We start from the raw sequence: 21409 nt of genomic DNA, 5'->3' as shown, positions 1-21409 counted from the left end.
ACCAGATCATATGAATCTAGACAAGTGACTTTAAATTGTTGTTTCTCAGATTTTTCATCTATAAAATGAAGGAGTTACATTTGATAACTAATAACTTTTCTTCTGCCTACAAATATATAATCCTGTGATCTCAGTCTTCTTCCTCAGTCCACATCTGCACTGCCAACATCCCAGTGGACAGTTCAGACTGGATGTCTTAGTAGATGTCTTTAACCAAAAAGAACTCATTCTCTTTTCCCCAAAACCTATCCCTCCTTTAAATTTGTCATTCTTACAGTATCCCAGGATTGTTACCTCATTGTCACCTTTGACACTTCATTCATTCACTCACATATCAGTTAACAAATGTTTTAATTTCTACCTCCATAACTTCTCTCTCTCTCTCTCACTCTCTGTCGCTCTCTCTCACTCTCTGTCGCTCTCTCTCACTCCCTCTCACTCTCTCTCACTCCCTCTCGCTCTCTCTCACTCGCTCGCTCTCTGTCTCACTCTCTCTCTCTCTCTCTCTCTCTCTCTCTCTCTCTCTCTCACTCTCTCTCTCTCTCTCACTCTCTGTCGCTCTCTCTCGCTCTCTGTCGCTCTCTGTCGCTCTCTCTCACTCTCTCTCACTCTCTCTCACTCTCTGTCGCTCTCCCTCACTCCCTGTCGCTCTCTCTCACTCCCTCTCTCTCTCTCTCTCACTCTCTCTCGCTCTCTCTCACTCTCTGTCGCTCTCTCTCACTTGCTCGCTCTCTGTCTCACTCTCTTTCTCGCTCTCTCTCTTTCTCACTCTCTCTCTCTCACATTCTACTACATCTTTCATTCTTTTTCTATTCATAGAACCATACCATAGCTTGGTCCCTTATCATTGAAACTATGTGTAGCATCGATGGAAGTGGTTGAAAAATTGTCCTTGTTGGTCTTTAATGATTCTTTTTTGCTCTGTGAATAGAGGAAAGAAGGAGATGGTGATTGAGTTAGGTAATTTACAGTATCTGCCCTATACTGAATAATTAGAATTTTAAAGTAGAATACAAAATATATTTCAGGAAGACAGGAAAATATTTATCATTAGTAAACTATCAACAACAACAAAAAAATCTGTTGATTTTAGTGGACTGACTATCTCATGACTTGAAAATGGACTGTGAACAGATATAAGTATGTAGCAAAGTGTCATGAAATTTTTTCTATACCAACTCAAAGACATAAGTTTTAAAATCATTGAAAAGAGTACAACATAATTTGATTATATGTAAAACCATACTACTAAGCCTACACTGCTACATAGCACAGTGGTTAGAGTTTGGACCTGGAGTAAGGAAGATCTGCTTTTAAATCTGATCTCATCAACTTATTAGCTGTGTGACTCTGGGCAAGTCTCTCTTAACCTTTGCTGATTCAGTTTCCTCATTTATAAAATCTAGATAATAATAACATCCAACTCCCAGGTTTACTGTGAAGATAAAATAAGATATTTGCACAGCACTTTGTAAAACTTAAAGCACTATATAAATGCTAGCTATTATTACTTTCATAATTGGTGTTGGATTTGTGGAGATTTGCCCACGCCTTTTCTCAAGTTGTCTTGGAACAAAGACAAATTTTCAAGACCACTGACAGGCCTATGAGTGCCTTCTATGGTCTCTGAGTACAGTGAAGGTAATGAGATCATTTAGAGACAAAAGCCTTAGACGTGGCCTTCTCCTTAGCACAGCTCTTTAACACTGTCTGTGTCAGTATCAGTACTGTATCATCATGTAAGGTAGGTTGAAGCATATCATCAACAATTTCATCTTCTTTTCCTCCCAAATTGTTGCTGTACCACTGACTAAGCAATTTTCTACTATTTGGAAATAACTCTTCAGAGAAAAAAAATAATTATAGCTAATACTTCTAGAGTGCTTTATGGTTTGCTAAATGCTTTATATACTTCATTATTTGAGCCTTACTATAACCCTAGGGTACAGGGGATAGAACATTGAGCTTGGAGTCAGGAAGACTAGAGTTCAAATTCAGCCTCAAAACTTCCTAGCTATGTGACCTTAGGCAAGTGACTTAGCCTCTGTTTTCCACTAGAGAAAGAAATGGCAAGCTACTCCAATATCTTTGCCAAGAAAACCTAATGCACAGAGGCACACGGGGTCATGAAGAGTTAGACATGACTGAATAATAACAATAGCAGCCACAAAGTAACCCTATGAGTTAAATTCTATTATTCGTCTTTTCATCATACCCATTAGGGAACCGAAATACAGAAAGGCTAACTAATTTGCATAGAATTATGTAAGAAGTAAATTTCTTAGATCAGATTTGAACCTAGTCTTCTGACGAGGTAGAATACGTTATGCTGTAATCTTTTTCAGGCATTTTTAAATTTCAATGGTTATCAGACGTTGTGGTCTTTGGGAATTATTGCTAGGTATCCAGAATTCTTTATAAACATTTCTGGAAGCCTAGTAATTCTGGACCAGTACATAAAGCTAAAATGAGAGTTTAAAATTTTTTTCTAATATTAGTAGCCCCCAACATTGATTAATCCCAAAGAAAATTTTGACACATGTATGACTGTGTTGTCAGATAGTCCCCCTTTTATATCTTTTTTGTCTCTTTCCTGAATGTAGATTTTATCAGGTGTTTTCAGAGAAACTTCTTTTCCTTTTAGGATTGTTTCACTGAAGTCCAGTTTCTTCTCCAACTTTTTCAGTCTTACTGATTCATTTCACACAAAGGCTGTTGAGCCTTCTCTCTATATATCCTGTGTGAAGACGTTAAGACATGGATTAAGATGTTTGCTTTCATGTTTTGCTGAAAAATAGAAAATCTAGCCCTTTAAATCCTCCTGGATTATCTTGTATATTTTTATTGATGAATTCTTGAGATCTTTTATATTATCTTCTCAGCCATCAAAATGGGCCTAATTGATCAAAGATAGAATCTATTTTATGTTCCTATGTAGAAAACAGTGCTATTTTACTTGTTAAAACAGCTATTCTTTTATATCACGTAGTCTTAATGGAACTTAGAAAGAAAGGGGATCCTGATTCCCCCTAATTTCTACAAGTTATTGAGTCTGCTGTTGGGGATACTGGGACTCCTATAATGTTTTGGCCTTGGTCTTGGCACAACTATGAAGTTGAAAAACTAAATAATTGCAGTTTTCTCCAGAGAAAGAGTTTTAGTTTTTGTTTCATAGTAGAGTTCGTCTGAGTATAGACTAAGGGGAATTCTTTAGCTTAGTGTACACTGAACTAACAAAAAATATGGACCATTAGAATAGTCATTAGCTTAACAACACTAAAATCTTTCAACAATGACATGTATACAATAAAAATAGAATTCTTACAATAATCTTAGAACTCTAAGGCACACATTTATTCCTATATAGAAGTAAAGTCTTCTAGGCCTACTGGGTACATATTGACTTACAGAGAAAAAGAGAAGGGATTGGGTACTTTCTCTGGTCAAATTAGGTCACATGCTACATGGCTTTAAAAATCTACCCTTAAGACTGAGGTAAAACTTCTCTCCATTGAGAGCTCTGCAAGCAGAAGTATTCATTTTGAAAGGAGGGAAATATGATCAGCCTTAAGGAAATAGAGATTTATCTCCTTTCAGGCTTATGATATTGATTTAGTAGAGTGTGACCCTATGGCCACGATAGAAAGTTTCACCCTGGATCTCTGAACCATTGGCTGACACAAGCTAGATGACTGGAAGCAATAAGTAACCTACCCTAAAGCTTTCTCCACATTCAAATGGCTAAAAGATACTGACTGTTACCAGGACATTATTAAGAAAGGAAGTAGCCAAGCTGACAGCTATGTATCAGTTATATATTATAGCATGATGTGTAGTGGCAGAAATTGAGTTAAACATTGCTGAAGAGGTTTAACTCATTCAAAACAAAATGAAATAGGTTTAGCCAGTTGACTAATTCAAGCTTGGCTTATGTTAAAATGAGTATATCTTAGACAGAGAAGAACAAATTCGGTATGGGGTAGTAGAAGGAATATTATTGCTAAAGGCATTCACAGCTAGTTGGGGAACAAGGATGGTGTTCTGTGCCATTCCTAGATCAGGGAAATCCAGTGATTCAGTCTCAGGGCTGGAATGCAATGAAAGACTCATGGACCATATAAAATTTGATAAAATTAGTAATAGCAATATTGTTTTAAGAATGACTGAGCAATTAAGGTATTTTGACTATTATAAGTATCCAAATTAAAACTATAAAGGATATAAAATGAAGAAAGATGCCATATGTATCCAGAAAAAGAAGTGATAGAAACATGTATAGAATAATTTTACACACACACATACACACACATACACATATATACCTATTTGTGTCTAAGGGTAGCCATCTCTAGGGTGGGGTGGACATGGAAGAAAAAAAGAAATTCACATAATAATTTTGTTGTATATTTGAAAAGAGCAAGTTGCGCATCATAGATTTGTAGTTTCATGTGAAATTGTATTTTTCTTGTACTATGTTATAGAAATGCTTGTTTTATTCCATAAATTAAAAATAATATGTGTGTATGTGGGTTGTATACTTCGCAATGAAAGTAGGTATTTCTTCAGGAAGACACAGCTTACCTCTGTGTTTAGCATGCAAACATGTGTTTAGAAAGATATATTAACTTGCTCAGATGTAGAGATTCGATCAAGCCTGAGGAGCTCAGACTCCTATATATATTGGGATTCTTCTGTGTCTCATGGCCAGCAAGACATGTAAGTTTGAGCTCTAAATTCCTTGAACCAAAATCAAATCCCAAGAATTAGTTCTTGCCCTCCTTAAAGAAAACCCTTCCAGCTTTGTAAAACAGCTTTTATCACAGTGGGGCAAGACATAAACTCATGATTTGAAGGAAATACTCCGGGGTTGAATCGCTTTTACATAGATCATAGAGCCATTGGGCCTTGAGTAGATTTTTTTTCAGAATTTTTTTTGTTATGGCTTGAAGAGAAAAAGATCAAAGTTAGGGAATGTCAAGGAAACACTTTATCATTGGCTTTGCTGAAATTATCAAAACACAGAGCTAAAAGGGACCTTGATGGTCTTCTAATTCATCTTGCTACCCAAAAGTAGGGGTTCTCATATTCTTCAATGATTTCCTAATAACAACTGAGTTATGCTCAAACCCCTTACTCTGAAGGTACTCCACAATCTGCCGTTGGTATTTTTCCAATATTGTCTCCTACTGCAATTTTCCACATACTCAAGCCTCTAGCCAAACTGGATGATTTTTCATTCCCTGTATATTACCCACGTCTTTTTGCTTTTCTGCCATTCCCAAGTCTTAGAAATCTAGACCTACCTTTGATTCTTTATTTTGTGGCATCTACTACTTTTGTGGCATCATATACTCATTCATTAAAGATCAGTTCAAATGCTATATCATGTATAATGTCTTCCCTAGAACTCTGAATATATAATGTCATATGGCTCCTCCCTCCCTTTGCCCCTATCCTCAAATGGCATTTTATTCCTGGTATATATTTGTTGTTGTTCAGTCGTTTCAGTCATGTCTGACTCTTTGAGACCCCATCTGGTGTATTCTTGACAAAGATACTAGAGTGATTTGCCATTTCCTTCTCTGGCTCATTTTACAGATGAGGAAACTGAGGCATATGGGGTTAAATGACTTGCCCAGGGTCTGAGGCCGAATTCGAATTCACATCTTCTTGACTCCAGGCCCAGCACCCTATCTACCACACCATCTATACATATATATAATCTTTTATTTTATATTTCAATTCTGTCTATCTGTGCCCATATCTCCTCTACTAGATTAAAAGCTCCAAGACAGCAAAATTATGTTACCCAATGTCTCTCACACTGTTCTCTTTGTTGTATTTAATAAATATATGTTGAATGAATGAGTAAATGAGTTAATATCCCAATAATATAGTTAGCTACATTCTTCCTAACAAAGAACTCTCTATTTTGCGAGTCAATCTGCTGAATTGTCAGACAACTCTAATGAGTAATAACTTCCTCCTTATAATGAACAAAATGAAGAAGCTTTTCAGTAGAGACATGGGAAATCAGGAACATAGATTTAAAACCCCAAGAGGAATTTAATAACTTAAAACCATTGGTCACAAAAATTGCTAGTGATTACAGGTGCTATACAAATCAGGATTTCTTAGTAGATGGGCTTTTGAGGTGCTATGACTATTGGCCATTCAGAGCTGTAACTATCATGGGACAGTCATAGCTCTTTCTAAGTGCTGACATCAAGGTAGATATACCTGAATGTTGGAATGTTTCTCCTGAGCCACTCACATTCTCCCCTTGCACACACACACACACACACACACACACACACTTTTTTAATTGCTTTTTTGTTGCTGTTTTCTTTCTACCCTCTTTACCATAGTCTAACTTAATCCTAATCTTCCCAAGTCCTTAGTCTCCTCTGTCCTCCTTTATACTGTGTGTGCCCTCTGGAACCTTCCTCTGTTATTAACAAACTCATCTTCATCCTAGATCTTTTCCTGTAACATTTCTTATATCTTTTGATGTTTACTGAAACTTAGATTTCTACTGAAGTCACCATGATTCTTGAAAGCCAACCTGTTTAATTGCTTGCTTCTCCTATCTTGATAGAAAGGACCAAGAGAATTTGGAATACTCTTTGATCCTTATGCCTTTCATATGTTCCATCTGCCACTGCCACTTAATGAACACCCCTTTAATGCTTGGTCCATTCAATCCATATCCTTGTTGCTGTATATATGAACCTCTGTCCTTTCCTCCTCCCAAAAAATTAGTTATCATAGTCTGCTTCTCCATCTCAACCCTTATTCCAATTCAAACATCTTGGCTTCCTTTCCACTTCTTCAACCTTCACGGCACCCATGATCTCAGTCCCCAGTCAGTCTTTGACATGCTCAGATTCTCTAAGTACTTCCTCAAATAAATTTGTCATGGTGGCAGAATCCCTATATGATTTTACAGCCACCCTTCTTGTGTTAAGCCTATAAAAACAAACTTAGGCTAATGCTCTGACAATAGAGCTGTAGACCATCCTTGGGCCTCTACTCAGAGCATTTCCAGGTTGAAATGATCTGTCAGAGCTTGCACACCATTAACATAGATTTGAGAACCCAGGGTTGCCTCCACATTGTATCATCTTCTAGTATTACTGTAGTAAGAGAATAATGGTATTACTATGCAAAAAGTCATATGACAAATGTTTGCTTTTTTAAAAAATAGGATGTTTTATGTATTGTCATCTCTATTCTGATAATTCCTAGTCCTAAACTCTCTTTAACTCTAGTATTATATCTCCAGTTTCCCATTGAACGTGTATACTGATAACTCTCACATCACTCCCAATATGTCTAAAATCCAACTTATCTCCCTTCTATCTCATCCCCCAAAATATATTTCCTCAGTGTTAGCAGTAGGCCTCAAAGCATTTCCCTCTTAGTATTTCAGGTTTGATTTGGGGACAGAATTGAGTACTTGTAAATCATTGAACAGTTAGTAAAAAGGAGATTTACTTTGTCCTTGGATGGCAAAGACATGCACTTATTGACATATAGTGACATTTAGGATAAGCTTTGGTAACAATGATCTCCTCTTCTTTATGAAAACAGAAATGATGAAGGCAGGGTAGAGTTTCTCAGATAGTCTTTAAGCACTGAATGACTTGAGAGGCTCTGATTTCACTTGAGGTGGGATTTTGTTTCTGCCTTTAGTATACTGGGAAATGTATAAAGATAAACAGGAGCCAACCAGGCCCTAGGGACTGTTTGGTTTCCTTCCAGGAAAAACTAATTTCTGTCACAGGAGGTAATGTGGCCTATGGAAGAGGCATGGACCTATGCCATGTTTGGGGTTGCTCCATTGTTCCTATCTTGAGGGAAATGATGACTCTTCCATTTTAATTATTCCCCCACAAGAATCAATTAAATCCACATTATCTAGTTATTTCCTTAGATTCATGTGCTACCAAAATTGTACTTTTTAATATTATGTGATAGTTCCTGGAGAGTACTACCTAATCTTTGATGTTACTCTGTAGAATATTTAATAATAAGGTAAATAAATTGTTGTCCTGAAGGAAATAACATAGTGAACATAAAAAATTAAATGAATTTATCATCTTTATAAATGTCAGATGGCTAAAAATTGTTTGATAGAATTTTAGAGCCTTTCTAGAGAACAAATTTTTTCATTGTTTATGATCTTAGATGTAAATTTTTTGAAAATATTTAATTTTTTTCCAATTCCCTGTAAAAATAATTTTAACATTTTTTATACATTTAGAGTTCCAAATTCTCTCCTTCCTCCCCACCTCTTTCCCAACACTGACAAGGCAAACAATTTGATATAAGTTTACATCGAAGTCATGCAAAATATATTTCCATATTAGTCAGGTTGTATAAGAAAATACATCCCCCCCCAAACACACCTAAAATGATCCAAGAAAAACAAAGTTTAAAAAAATATGGTCCAGTTTAGATTCATCCTTCACCAGTTCTTTCTCTGGAGGTGGATAACATTTTTCATAAGTCCTTCTGAATTAACTTGAGTCATTGTATTGCTTAGAACAGCCAAGTCATTCACACTTAATATTGTATAATATTGTTGTTACCTTGTATAATGATCCCATGATTATGCTCCATTCATTTTATATCAGTTCATGTAAGTCTTTCTAGGTTTTTCTAAAAGCATCCTGCACATCATTCCTTATAGCACAATACAATACAATAGTTTTCCATCATAATCATATACCATAATTTTTTCAGCCATTCCTCAGTGAATCAATGAATGGGGTCCCTTTTTGCCACAACAAAAGAGGTTTTCCTTCCTTCTTTCCTTCCTTCCTTTCTTCCTCTTCCTCTTTCTATATTCCTATCTTTCTACAGATCTATCTATATATGTATATAAATGTGTATGTATGTATGTGTTTTCATATATATGTATACACACATATGGACACATTTAAGTCCTTTTCCTTTGAGATACAGACCTAGTATTGGTATTGCTGGGTGAAAGGGTATGCATGGTTTTATAGCCCTTTGGATGTAGTTCCAAATTGCTCTCCAGAATGACTAGGTAAGTTCCCAATTCTACCAACAGTGCATTAGTGCCTCAGTTTTTCCACACACCCTCCACCGTTTATTATTTTCTGTCATAATAACCGATCTGAAAGATATGAGATGGCACCTGAGAGTTGTTTTAATTTGCATTTCTCTAATCAATACTGATTTAGAGTACTTTATCATATGACTATTGCTAGCTTGGATTTTTTTCATCTGAAAACTGTTTATATCCTTTGACTATCAATTGGGGAATGACTTAATTCTTATAAATTTGACTAATTTCTCAATATATTCAAGAAATAAGGTCTTTGTCAGAGAAACTTGCTGTAATTTTCCCCCCACTGCTATGATTACATGTGTTTCCCTCCATCCTGTTTCCCCCAGACACACACACACACACACACACACACACACACACACACACACACTTCACCTTGTCCTTCCTCAAAATTGTTTTGCTTCTGACCACTGTCTCCCCCGATCCACTCTCCCCTCTATCAACCCCTCTTTCTTTTATCCCCTTTCTCTCTGAATTTCCTCTCAGGTAAGATAGATTTTTTTTTACACCCAACTGAGCATGTGTAATTTCCTCATGGAGGCAATTCCAATGATATTCAAGCATTTTATGTGACCCCCCCAATCTTCCCCTACAGTATAAAAACTCTTTCACACCTCTTTTATGTAAGATAATTTACCCCATTCTACCTCTCCCTTCCACCTTCTCTCAGAGCATACATCTTTCTCATTCCTTATTTTCTTTAGATGTCATCCCACCAGAGTGATCCCTTTTCCTCATCCCATAATTTTGTTTTTTTAGATATCCCATCATAGTCAACTCACACCCATGCCCTCTGTCTATGTATACTTCTTCTAACTGCTCTAATGATAATAAAGTTCTTAGTATTTCTAGGTATCATCTTCCCATATAGGAATGTAAACAGTTAACCTGTTCATTCTTCTAATTCAATCTTTTGTTATTTATCTATCATGTTTACCTTTTTATACTTTTCTTGAGTCCTTTATATGCTAGTCATATTTTCTATTCAGCTCTGCTCCTTTCATCAGGTATGATTAAAAGTCCACTATTTCATTAAATATCCATTTTTCCCTTGAAGGATTGTACTCAGAGTTTTCTGGGGTAGGTGATTCTTGGGTGTAATGCTAGCTCCTTGGACTTCTGGAATATCATCTTCTAGGGCTTCTGAGCCCTACAGTCTTCTCATGTAGAAGCTGCTAAATCTTGTGTTATCCTGAATGAGGCTCCATGATATTTTCTTCTTGACCTTGGAGCTCTGTAAAATTTGGGTATAATATTCCTGAGAGTTTTCATTTTGAGATCTCTTTCATGGGGTGATTGGTTGATTCTTTCCATTTCTATTTTACCTTCTGGTTATAGAATATCAGGACAGTTTTCCTGTGTAATTTCTTGAAAGATTTTTTGATCATGACATTCAAGTAGTACAATAAGTCTTAAATTCTCTCTCCTCAATCTGTTTTCCATGTCAGTTATTTTTCCAATGAGGTATTTCATTTTTTTCATTCTTTTGACTTGATTTCATTGTTTCTTGATTCCTGCTTAACAAATTCTAATTTTTAAGGAATTATTTTCTTCAGTGACCTTTTTAACCATTTCCATTTGGCCAATTCTACTTTTTAAGGAGTTGCCTTCATTTGATTTTTGTGACTCTTTTACCATTTGATGTAGTGTTTTTTAAAATATTATTTTCTTCAGTATTTTTGTTCCTCTTTAATGAAGCTGTTGACTTTTTGTTCATGATTTTCTTGTATCATTTGCATTTGTTTTCCCAAGTTTTCCCCTACCTCTCATGTTGGATTTTTAAAATCTGTTTTTATCTTTTTCAGCAGTGCTTTTGGGGTTTGAAACCAGTTCACATTTTTTCTTTGAGGCTATGGATGTAGATGTTTTCAATTTGTTGTCTTCTGGGTTTGTGATTTGATCTTCCCTGTCACCATAGTGTCTTTCTATGATCAGGTTCTTTTTTTGTTGTTTATTCATTTTCCCAGCCAATTTCTTGAGTTTTATCTTTATGTTAAAGTCAGGCTCTGCTCCAGGGCTGGAAGGGGCATTATCCCAAGCTTCAGGTTTTTTTTTTTTTTTTTTATAGTGCTGTTCTCGGAGCTAGTTCTGGAGATTTGTAAGTTTTCAGTTCTTCCAAGGTGTTATGATCTTAGGACAGGTGTGGTCACTGCTCTGCTGGCCTATGCTTTGGTCTGTGAGTGAGCAGAAATCTTCTTTTCTTCCCTGAAATTGTGATCAGGGTCCCTGTTCCCCTATGGCCACATGCTAGTGAGCAAGTACTCCTCCTTAGCCTGAGACTGAAACCTGGATCCTCCCATAGGCAATCCAACAGGGTCCTGCACCCAATGGCAGCAAAGGGTCCCCTTCCTTCTGATGAGTTGGTTGACCTCTTATCATCTGTGGCCTGAGAGCACTGAAAGCCTTCACCCCCAAGGCCTGCTGCTAAGGTTTACTGGGGTATGACCTGTGCTGGATTGCTCTCTACTCACTTCTGTAAGAGAGACCTTACTTGCTGACCTTCTAAGTTCTTTTGGGCTTGAAAAATTTCCCCCTGACTCTTTGTTGGTTCTATATCTCCTGAATTCATTTTGAGGTGTTATTTTAATGTTGTTTGGAGGGGAATTTTGAGAGCCCAGGTGAGTCCCTGCCTCTACTTCACTATCTTGGCTCTGCCTCTCTGTGAATTATTATTAGGGTCTTTTACATGCCAAGATTTATAATGATAATATATTCATTATCAGAAGCAAATCCTAAACATGCAATCTTTGATCGATTCTTGACATTTTGGCCCCTTCAAATGCTCATTTGTCCTTTTTGGTCACATGCAAAATAATCAAGTCTTTCTAAAATAATTGATTGGTAACAGAAATATAAAGCTTAATGACAGTACTGAATTACTTCATTTTATAAAAAGCATTTACTCCACCGTTCTATGTAAGCAGGGCTCAGAAATGAATTGATTTAAAGATATAAGGGAGTTAAGCTGTGCTGGGAATAGATCTTAGATTTCACCTACCAGCCAGGTCTCAAAATTTAAGGTTAATTTCCATCTTAAAGTGCTTTTACACACTGGGCAGATATCCGACAGTGCTACAGTGATTTGATACTTGTCCAAAATTCTTGTCTACTTAAATTAGGTGACTATGTCTGAGATGAGCTTAAATGAAGTTTTCCTAAAACAACAGTCATCTACTGGAAATTTTCTGACTCATAAATTGATACCTTTTTCATTTTAAATATGATTAGACTTTTAAAAAATTTTTGGACTTTCATTTATAAATAGTATTGTCTTGCCAACTTTTAAGTTTATAGCCTTAGCCATTTTTGACTTAGAGTAGTACAAATGTTAAAGCCCTTTGTATAATTTAGGTCTCTATGAAATGTACTCTCACTTTCACATAACTGAAAGGAGTTACAGCAATTTAGTTCAAACTTTGAAACAAGTTCACCTTTGATCTGATATGAAGTTTGAAAATCTCAGTGGAAATGCTATTGTGCCTGGAGGAAATTGTGAATTGAAAAGGGAGAGAGTATGATGAAATGATGCTTCACAACTTTAACAATTATGACCTAATCGTGGTTTTTTTAAATCACTATCCTGGAACATTTCACTTTCTTGTAATGACATAAAAGGATCTACTTTAAAACAAAACAAACAATTCTTTGACTGAAGGTTGGCTGCTCATTTTTTTTGATGATTATTGACAGGCCTTTTATTAGCTTTAATTTTTATTCTTGAAAAAATCTACATAGACACTGCTTACTGTGAAGCAAACATGTATAGCAGCATTAGAGAATCTTAGAGATGGAATACCTCAAAGGTCACCTCATCTGCATAAATATCTCTTCTACAATATACCTAATAAGTAATAAAAACCTCATGTGAGAGAGAACCCATTCTTTCCAGATGCAGCACATTCCACTTTTGGATAGTTCAAGTTGCTGAGATTTTTTTCTTATACCAAGGCTATATCATATGTGCCTCTGCCCATTGCTCCTAGTTTCTTCTGGGGACAACTAGAAGTCATATCCACCTCCTATGTGACAACTCATACAATATGTAGAAGAAGCTTTCTAGTCCCACCTCTGTATTCTTTCTGGCTGAATATCCCTGTTTCCTTCAGTCTTGAGAAGGAATGATCTTGAGACTTTACACCATCTTACATAAGGTCCTCTGGAAATTATTCAGCTTATTAAAATCCTTCCTAAAATGAAGTACCCCAAACTGAACATTATACTTTATATGTGGTCTGAGCAGCAAGAGTACAGTAGGCCAATCACCTACTTAGTCCCAAACATTGCGCATACCACTCTTAATGCAAACTAAGATTTAATTAGTTCTCTTAGCTAGTTATTCTTGTGTAAAATACCAAAAAATACCAAATACAAAGACCTAAAAATGCATGTGTATACACCTCAAACATTTAATAGCTGTATCAGCTTCCTCTTGTTTGAAATGGTGATAATACTCCTAGAAGTACTTACTTCACAGGGTTTTTGAGTCAAGATCTTTGAAAACCTTAAAGGGCTATATAAATGTGAGTAGGGATTACCTGAATAGCTCTTTAAAATACCTGAATAGCTCTTTCAAAATTATAAAACAATGTAAATGAGTTATTTTTATTATCATCCTTATTATAAGTAGTCATATTATTTTTAAAAATTTATTTAATATATTTCGTTTTCAGCATTGATTTTCACAAAAGTTTGAATTATAAATTTTTTCCCCATTTCTACCCTCCTCCCACTCCAAGATGGCGTGTATTCTGGTTGCCCCATTCCCCAGTCAGCCCTCCCATCTGTCACCCCACTCCCCTCCCATCCCCCTTTCCCTTCTTCTCTTGTAGGGCAAGATAAATTTCTATGCCCCATTGCTTGTGTATCTTATTTCCTAGTTGCATGAAAAAAACTTTTTTTTGTTGTTGTTTTTGAACATCTATTTTTAAAACTTTGAGTTCCAAATTCTCTCCCCTCTTCCCTCCCCACCCACCCTCACTAAGAAGGCAAGAAATTCAACATAGGCCACATGTGTATCATTCTGTAAAACCCTTCCACAATATTCATGTTGTGAAAGATTAACTATATTTTGCTCCTTCCTAACCTATCCCCCTTTATTGAATTTTCTCCCTTGACCCTGTCCCTTTTTGAAAATGTTTGTTTTTTATTACCTCCTCCCCCATCTGCCCTCGCTTCTATAGTCCCACCTTTTTATCTTCTTCCTCCTTCTTTCCGGTGGGGTAAGATACCCAATTGAGTATGTATGGTATTCCCTCCTCAGGTCAGATCCGATGAGAGCAAGATTTACCCTTTCCCCCTCACCTGCTCACTGTTCCCTTCCTACAGAACCACTTTTTCTTGCCACTTTTATGCGAGGTCATTTACCCCATTCTATCTCTCCCTTTCTCCCTCTCTCAATATATTCCTCTCTTATCCCTTAAATTGATTTTATTTTTTTAGATATCATTCCTTCATATTCAACTCACCCTGTGCCCTTTGTGTGTGTGTGTGTATACATATATATATGTGTGTGTGTGTGTGTGTATACAAATATATTTGTATATATACCTACATATATATACACACATAGACACACACATATGTGTATATATATATATATATATATATATGTTTTCACACACACACACACACACACACACACATATATATATATATATGTATATATATATATATATATATATATATATATATATATATATATATATATATATATGCATATTCCTTTCAGCTACTATGATATTGAGGTCTCATGAATCATACACATCATCTTTCTATGTAGGAATGTAAACAAAACAGTTCAACTTTAGTAAGTCCCTTATGATTTCTCTTTCTTGTTTACCTTTTCATGCTTCTCTTTATTCTTGTGTTTGAAAGTCAAATTTTCTATTCATCTCTGGTCTTTTCACTGAGAAAGCTTGAAAGTCCTCTCTTTTATTGAAAATCCATATTTTGCCTTGGAGCTGCATAGGTGATTCTTGGCTTTAATCCTAGCTCCATTGGCTTCCAGAATATCATATTCCAAGCCCTTCCATCCCTTAATGTGGAAGCTGCTAGATCCTGTGTTATCCTGATTGATTTTCCACAATATTCAAATTGTTTCTTTCTGGCTGCTTGCAGTATTTTCTCCTTGACCTGGGAGCTCTGGAATTTGGCGGCAATGTTCCTAGGAATTTTCTTTTTGGGATCTATTTGAGGAGGTGATCTGTGGATTCTTTCAGTTTCTATTTTGCCCTGTGGCTCTAGAATATCAGGGCAGTTCTCCTTGATAATTTCTTGAAAGATGATATCTAGGCTCTTTTTTTGATCATGGCTTTCAGGTAGTCCAATAATTTTTAAATTATCTCTCCTGGATCTATTTTCCAGGTCAGTGGTTTTTCCAATCAGATATTTGACATTGTCTTCCATTTTTTCATTCCTTTGGTTCTGTTTTATAATATCTTGATTTCTCATAAAGTCACTAGCTTCTACTTGCTCCAATCTAATTTTTAAAGTAGTATTTTCTTCAGTGGTCTTTTGGACTTCCTTTTCCATTTGGCTAATTCTGCCTTTCAAGGCATTCTTCTCCTCATTGGCTTTTTGGAGCTCTTTTGACATTTGAGTTAGTCTATTTTTTAAAGTGTTGTTTTCTTCAATATTTTTTTCAGTATTTTTTTGGGTCTCCTTTAGCAAGTCATTGACTTGTTTTTCATGGTTTTCTTGCATCATTCTCATTTCTCATCCCAATTTTTCCTCTACTTCTCTAACTTGCTTTTCCAAATCCTTTTTGAGCTCTTCCATGGCCTGAGACAGTTCATGTTTTTCTTGGAGACTTTTGGTGTAGGCTCTTGCACTTTGTTGACTTCTTTAGGCTGTATGTTTTCGTCTTCTTTTTCACCAAAGAAGGATTCCAAAGTCTGAGACTGAATCTGGGTGTGTTTTCACTGCCTGGCCATGTTCCCAGCCAACTTACTTGACCCTTGAGTTTTTCGTCAGGGTATGACTGCTTGTTGAGTAAAGAGTACTTTGTTCCAAGCTTGAGGAGATGTGCTGTTGTTTTCAGAGCTATTACAGCCAGCTCTGCCACACCAGCACTCCTCCTTCCTCAAGAACAACCAACCCGACAAAAATCTTCAGCAGGGTCTGCACTCCTGCTCCGATCAGCCACTTAATTCCTCCCACCACGTGGGACTGGGGCCAGAAGTAACTGCAGCTGTAGTTCTGTAGCTGCACCTCCCCCAATGCCCCTGGGGCAGTGGCCGAACTTCGAACTCTGTCCCCCACAGCTTTTCCCACCAACCTTCCCTGTTGTCTTTGGTGTTTGTGGGTTGAGAGGTCTGGTAACTGCCACAGCTCACTGATTCAGGGTGCTAGGGCCTGTCTTCCCCAGCTCCTGATCTGGTTGGTCCTGCTGCCTCCCCTCCGCTCCGTGTGTGATAGACCTAATCCATCAACCATCCAGGCTGTCCTGGGCTGGAGCCCTGCTTCCCTCTGTTATTTTGTGGGTTCTGCAGTTCTAGAATTTGTTCCGAGCCATTTTTATAGGTTTTTGGAGGGACGTGGTGGGGAGCTCACACAAGTCCCTGCTTTCCAGCCGCCATCTTGGCTCCACCCCCAGAAGTCTCATAAGTAGTCATATTAGGCCTATAGTTATATCCCAGTGCCAGTTGTCATTACTGCCAAGTCAAAGTATTCTAGTCTGTCATGTATATGGCTTTGCTACTACCACTTTTTTTCATTACATCCATACTTAGATGGTTATATGTTCACATCAATGGGGATATTCCATATAATTGTGTAGATTAAAACCCAATTATGATGTCTTGATTCATGTGGTACTTCCTTGTCATTTCATAAATACTTATATTCAAAGTTCTGGAGTCTTTCCTTTACATCATTTACCATCATGCACATAACAACGTACTCATGTGGTCCATATGTTATCCTGAGCTCTTGCTACATGACTAGCCCATATCCTTTTTCCAATTTAATTTCCAAGCAATTTTATGCTACTTATTATGTGTAAGTCTTCACTGTTAATATACTAAAGCCTACTTATGCCTAGTAGATAATTTTCCATTGCCTTTTGTGTAACTTAGAATTTTTATTCTTTAGAGATCATGCTGTTCTGAGTCACACCCATATAGCAATATTGGGAAATTAGTGGTATTAAAAAAGAGGATTTTTTGTCCAGGGGAGCAGCTTGGGATAATTGAAAACATTGCACGGTTTCCCAAATGCAGTCTATCCCAATCTCTTTCTCCTATTCAGTTCTGGCACCAGTTCCACATAATGAAGATTTTTTTTTTTCTGTCTCCAGTGTACCATTGCTTTCATTTATAACTTCCCTAGGGACATTTATTTTTGAAATAATTAGTTTTGTTGCTACTTTTGAGCTTGGAAAAATCATATTTCAACAGATTTATGATAAGTGCTCTCATGCATCAAATCCAGCTCTCAGCAAGGCTAACATACTCTAACTGGCATCTGAAATTTGCAGTGATGATGATGCTAATAAGAATAATGGTTGCTGACATTTACCCTTTAAGGATTATAAAGTGATTTACATATAGTCAGATTTGAGCTTTACAACAATCTTTTCAGGTGGTAGTATATGCATTATTATGCCAATTTTACAGACTGTGTCTCAAAGAAGTCAAGTGATTTTTCTTTGCTAGTAACTCACAGAATTGGTCTAGTAACTACTGCACTTTATAAAAATTTTATATTTTGTTTTTATATCACTTACATCCTCCATACATCCTTTCTTTTGTGAGTCCTAGATACAATTGCCTTTTAATAAAAAATACAAAAAGATAAATATATAATAAACACATGTGCATATACATTTTTGTATATACATATTAACAAAAACAGTATAGCAATGAAGTTTTACATTATATGCTACTGTCCACTCATAAATTCCCCAACCTATTCAAAGAAGGTAGCGGAGTACATTGTCATATCTCTTTTTTGGATTCAAGCTTGGTCATTATAATTTCATAGTATTTAGTTGTGGTTTTTTTGTTATTCTTTCTATTTACTTTGTTTTAGGAATTAATACAATATTTTTCTTCATTTTCTATCAGTACATGTAAGTCTTCCCATGCTGACCATTTCTTATAGTGTACCAAAATTTGTTTATTAATTTGTTTTACGAGGCAGCTGGTGGTATAATAGAGCTGTGGACCTAGAGTCAGGAAGAGATGAGTTCAAACCTGACCTCAGATGCTTATTAGATGTGTGACTCTGGGCAAGTCATTGTTTTCTCAGTTTCCTCAACTATAAAATGGGTGCGATAACCACACCTTTCCAGCAAGATTGTTATGAGGATAGAATGAGATAATATATGTAAAAGTGCTTAGCATAGTACTTGGCACTTAGTAGATGATATCTAATTGCTAGCTACTATTTTTATCTTGTAAATGCTTATTCTTTTCCCTTTATTCAATCACAATTAATGAGCTCCTGTTTTTTTTTCTTTTAAGGAAGTTTTTTTACAATTGTATCTATATTGAATTTGAGTGTGACTTGACAGATTGATTACCAGATCATCAATGATTTTTTTCTATTTGCTTTTAATAGAACATATGCATTATTTGTTTCTGCCAACTTGTTTTAGTGTATGTGTGTGTTTGTGTGTACATGCACAAATATAGTTAACTGTTGCCAGTTAATTTTTATATATAACAATCTTAATAAGGCTATTAATTGTATCAACTGGTTTTGTTGCTGATGTTTTAGAATTTTCTCATGAAACTATGATTTCATCAGTAAATAAGGAATAGGTATTTCTTTGGGCAGCATTTTTAATAATCCCAAAGAATTTCGTAATACAATAAAGCAAAGATCATGAGCAAAGCAATTATCTTGCTAAATACCAAACATGTCTAGTTGGAAAAAAAGTCGCTACTGATCACAGAGTCTATGAAATTGCAAAGTTAGCATACGGTACTAGTTTAGTGGATTTTTATTCATTTTTATTGCTATTCCCTCTGTATCAATCTCTTCCCAGATGGTCATTCTTTATAACAAAAGTTTAACAATAGTTTGCCCAGGATACTCAGGAAGAAGTGAAAAAAAAATAAAATTGGTGAACAGGCTTAAAAAACACATGCACATACACTATGCAGTGTTTGACATCTGTGGAATTCCCATCTCTGCAAAATTGTATATTTGGCTGTGTGTGTGTGTGTGTGTGTGTGTGTGTGTGCGTGTGTGTGTGTGCATGTGTGTGTGTGTGTGTGTGTGTGTGTGTAGGGGGTTTCTTCCTGTAGCTTTTTTAGGGGAGCCAAGCTTGTTCTTTATAATTTTTTAACATTAATTTTCAATTGTTTTGTGTTTTTTTTTAATTTACCTCTACATTTTTGTAGTCATTGTCTATGTTGTTTCCCTGGGTCTCTTTGCTTCTCTCTGCCTCATTTCTTGCAAGTATTTCCATGCTTCTCTGTATTCCTCATGTTTGTCATTTCTTACAGCAGAGTAATATTATATCAGATTGTGATTACATCAGAATTTCATAGAATTATGATAGTTTGCTTAGCCATTTCCCAGTTGATAGCCATTTGTTTCCAGATATTTCTTATCACAAATAAGTAATTATATAAATATTTTGCTATATGTGGAGCCTTTCTTTTTGTCAGTGACCCTCTTGGGTAATCCCCATATCATTTATAGAATTTGTTGTTTGTCATTGCAATTTTGCTATTGTGAAGGTTACCCACTATGTCGTGGTGTTCTGAAGCATGTTGTGAGAGTTAGTAGAAACTAAAGAAAATGTGTTCACATCAAAGTAGGATAAAGAAAAGTAGAAAATTTACAAAAAATTCTAAAATCATTGCCTGCTGAGCTTCTTTTAGTATACTGGCAATCAGAGTAATAACCATAATAATAGCCAGCATCTGTTACAAGTTTTAAGGTTTGCAAAGCACTTTCCACATAGTTGATTTCATTTTCACAATTAGTGCTATTATTATCTTTTCTCTTACAGCTGAGGGAATAGGCAGTTACGTGATTTGCCTAGGACCACACATTCAGTAAGTATCTGAGGCCAAATTTGGACTCAGGTCTAACCTACTCTAGGTCCAATATTCTATCCACTATGCCACCTGGCTTACACTTAAATATGCTTAAGTTCATTACTATCCTCTGTTATGGAGCATTATAGAAAACTTAAAAAAATATTATATTGAATCATTAAGGAAAGCAAGTACAGGTACAAAAAAGTACAGTAAAGAAATCAATACAATTTTTTATTCTTTTGGTTTTGTTTTATAATTTCTTGATTTCTCATAAAGTCATTAGCCTCCATTTGCTCCATTCTAATTTTTAACAAATTATTTTCTTTAGTGAACTTCTGGACCTCCTTTTCCATATGGCCAATTATGTTTTTTAAGGCATTCTTCTCCTTATTGGCTTTTTGGACTTCTTTTGCCATTTGGGCTTTAAGGTGTTATTTTCTTCAGCATTTTTTGGGTCTCCTTTAGCAAGCTGTTGGTACATTTTTCATGACTTTCTTGCATCAGTCTTTTTTCTCTTCCCAGTTTTTCCTCTACTTACTTTATTTTCAAAATCCTTTTGAGCTCTTCCATAGCCTACAACCAGTTCATATTTTTCTTGGAGGTAGGAGCTTTGACTTTATTGTCTTCTTCTGGTTGTATGTTTCGATCTTCCTTGTCACCAAAGTAAGATTCTATGATCCAGTTTTTTCCTTCTGTTTGCTCATTTCCCCAGCCAATTACTTGACTTTTTAGCTCTTTGTTAAGGTAGGACTCTGCTTCCAAGGTGGAGGACAAACTTTCCCAAACTTACCCCAAGCTTCAGGGGTTTTGTGCAGCTGTTTTCATTGATACTTCTGGGGCCTATAAATGTTCAGCTCTTTCAAGGTGGTGTGATCAAAGAAGAGGTGTTTACTCCTCTCCTGGCCTTTGCTCTGCTCTGTGAATCGCCCCAAGCACTCTTTTCTGCCTTGGAACTGTGAGGAGGATTACCTCTCCACAGCTGCCACAAACTCCACCATGCCAGTGCTTCCCCTTGCCCCAGAACTACCACCCAGGACTGCAGCCAAGATCTAAGCATGGGTAAAGCAAGAGAATCCTGCCTCAGAACCTGCAAGGAGATCCCTGAAGTCCTCTTCTGATTAGCTGCTTTATTCCCCCCAGTGTCCGTAGGCCGCAAGCTCTAGAAGCCCCTGCCACTGCTGCTGACAGGGGCTGCACTGTGCTCCTCTCACTCAGGTACAACAGACCTTTCCTACTAACCTTCTGAGTTGTCTTTGGCATTTGTGGGTTGAGAAGTGTGGAAACCACCACAACTGCTGGTGATTCAGTC

At 36.4% G+C, this 21409-nt stretch overlaps 1 protein-coding gene across 1 annotated transcript in view; it reads left to right on the top strand.

Moving 5' to 3' along the window:
• The window catches only part of BRINP3 (BMP/retinoic acid inducible neural specific 3), a 143150-nt gene that overhangs the window by 58186 nt on the left and 63555 nt on the right, over positions 1 to 21409 (top strand). The gene's annotated exons all lie outside the window — the stretch shown is intronic.

Source organism: Trichosurus vulpecula, chromosome 4 (genome assembly GCF_011100635.1).
Source record: "Trichosurus vulpecula isolate mTriVul1 chromosome 4, mTriVul1.pri, whole genome shotgun sequence".
NCBI classification, from domain to species: domain Eukaryota; kingdom Metazoa; phylum Chordata; class Mammalia; order Diprotodontia; family Phalangeridae; genus Trichosurus; species Trichosurus vulpecula.
The sequence above is the reverse complement of the archived record's forward strand: the minus strand, read 5'-3'. Positions and strand labels throughout refer to the sequence as shown.